We start from the raw sequence: 2,931 nt of genomic DNA on the forward strand, positions 1-2,931 counted from the left end.
AGTACTAGGGTGGCTCGAATTTGCGGAGCATCGAGCAACATCGGCAACCGTTCGGGATGTCGGGGAGCCTCGAGCCGCATCGACACTTTGGTGGCTCGGATGTGCGGGAGCCTCGAGCACCATCAGACCTTAGTCTTTGGGATGTGGGGAGCCTCGAGCCGTGTCGAGTACCACAGTGGCTCGGACTGCGGAAGTCTCAAGAACCAGTGCACCTTGGTGTTTGGATGTTTGGTAGCCTCGAGCACCATCGGTACCTTGGTTTTCGGATGTCTTTGCGACCTCGAGCACCATCGATACCATGGTGGCTCGGATGTGCAGGAGCATCGGCGGCGGCGACAACTTCATGGTGGGATGTCACGGGAGCTTCGGCAGTCGGCACCTCGATGGCTCGGATGTCGGGAGCCTCGAGGCACCACCGGCGCATTGGTGCTGGGATGTGGGGGAGCCTCGAGCTGCATCGGTACCTTGCTGGCTCAGATCTGCGGGAGCCTCGAGCACTATCGGCACATTGGTGCTTGGATGTGCGGTAGCCTCGAGCACCATCGTTAACTTGGTTGCTTGGATGTATGGGAGCCTCGAGTAGTATCGGCACCTTGGTCCTTTGATGTGTGGGACCCTCGAGCACCATCAGCACCTTGGTGGCTCGGATGTACGGGAGCCTCGAGCAGCATCGGTAAAATGGTGCGGGGATGTGCAGGAGCATCGAGCCATATCGGCACCTTGGTGGCTCGGATATGCGGGAGACTCGACCACCTTGACACCTTAGTCTTTGGGAAGCTATGAGCCTCGAGCACCAAGGGCAACTTGGTTTGCTTTCGGATGTCTGGGAGCCTCGAGTAGTATCGGCACCTTAGTCCTTTGATGTGCGAGAGCCTCGACCAGCATCGGCACCTTGGTGGCTCAGATGTGCGGGAGCCTCGAGCACCAACGGCACGTTGGTGCTTGGATGTGCGGTAGCCTCGAGCACCATTGTCAACTTGGTTGCTTGGATGTATGGGAGCGTCGAGTAGTATCGGCGCCTTGGTCCTTTGATGTGTCGGACCCTCGAGCACCATCAGCACCTTGGTGGATCGGATGTGCGGGGATGTGCAGGAGCATCGAGCCGCATCGACACCTTGGTGGCTCGGATGTACGGGAGACTCGACAGCTTCGGTACCTTGGTGCTGGGAACTGCGAGAGCCTCGAGTACCATCGGTAACTTGGTTACTCGAATGTACGGGAGCCTCGAGTAGTATCGGCACCTTGGTCCTTTGATCTGCGGGAGCCTCGAGCACCATCAGTACCTTGGTGGCTCGAATGTCCGGGAGCCTCGAGCAACATCTGTAACTTGGTGCGGGGATGTCAGGAGCCTCGGTGCATCGGCACCTGGTGACTTAGATGTCACGGAGCCTCGGCAATTTGGTCTTTGGAAAGTGGGGAGCCTCGAGCGCGCCGGCACCTTGGTGGCTCGATGTCACGGGAGACTCGACCAAAGATCGGACCTTGGGGCTCAGAGGTACGGGAGCATCGAGCACCATCGGTACCTTGATGGCTCGGATGTACGGGAGCCTCGAGCAGTATCGGCACCTTGGTGGCCCGGATGTGCGGGATCCTCGAGCAGCATCGGCACCTTAGTGGCACGGATGTGCAGGAGCCTCGAGCAGCATAGGCACCTTGGTGCTGGGATGTGCGGGAGCCTCAAGCCGCATCGGTACCTTTGTCCCTCGGATGTGCGGGAGCCTCGAGCACCATCGGCACCTTTGTGGCTCAGATGTGCTGGAGCCTCGACCACCATCGGCACATTGGTGCTTGGATGTGCGGTAGCCTCGAGCACCATCGGCAACTTGGTTGCTCAGATGTATGGGACCCTCGCGCACCATCAGCACCTTGGTGGCTCGGATGTGCGGGAGCCTCGAGCACCATCGGCACCTTGGTGATGGGATTTGGGGGAGGCTCGAGCGGTATCGGCACCTTGCCGGCTCGAATCTGCGGGAGCCTCGAGCACCATCGGCACCTAGGTGTTTGGATGTTCGGTAGCCTCGAGCACCATCGGTACCTTGGTGCTTAGATGTGCGGCAGCCTCGAGCCCCATCGGTACCTTAGTGGCTCGGATCTGCGTGAGCCTCGAGCACCATCGACACCGTTGTTCTGGGAACTGCGGGAACCTCGAGCACCATCGGCACCTTGGTGGCTCGGATGTGTGGGAGCCTCAAGCACCGTCAAGACCTTGGTGCTTGGATGTGCGGTACCCTCAAGCACCATCGGTACCTTGGTTGTTCGGATATGCGGGAGCCTCGAGTAGCATCGGCACCTTGTTACTTGGATGTGCGACAGCCTCGAGCACCATCGGTACCATGGTGGCTCGGATGTGCCGGAGCCTCGAGCAGCATCGGCACCCTGGTGCTATAATGTGCGGCAGCCTCGAAAACCATCGGCACCTTGGTTGCTCGGATGTGCTGGAGCCTCAAGTAGCACTGGCACCTTGGTCTTGGGATGTGTGGGAGCCTCGAGCCACATCGGCACCTTGGTGTCTCTGATGTGCGGGAGCCTCGAGCACCATCGACACCTTGGTGCTGGGAACTGCGAGAGTGTCGAGTAGTATCGGCACCTTGGTCCTTTGATGTGCGGGAGCCTCAAGCACCATCAGCACCTTGGTGGCTTGGATCTGCGGGAGCCTCGAGCAGCATCGGTAACTTGGTGCGGGGATGTGCGGGAGCCTCGAGCCGTATCGAAACCTTGGTGGCTCAGATGTGCGGGAGCCTCGAGCACCACCGGCACCTTGGTGCTGGGATGTTGGGGAACCTCGAGCCGCATCGGAACCTTGGGATGTTCGGTAGCCTCGAGCACCATCGGTACCTTGGTTGTTCCAATGTGCGGGAGCCTCGTGCAGCCTCGGCACCCATGTACTTAGATGTGCGGGAACCTTGAACACCATCGGCACCATGGTGGTTC

This window comes from Gossypium raimondii, chromosome 5, assembly GCF_025698545.1.
Source record: "Gossypium raimondii isolate GPD5lz chromosome 5, ASM2569854v1, whole genome shotgun sequence".
Classification (NCBI taxonomy): domain Eukaryota; kingdom Viridiplantae; phylum Streptophyta; class Magnoliopsida; order Malvales; family Malvaceae; genus Gossypium; species Gossypium raimondii.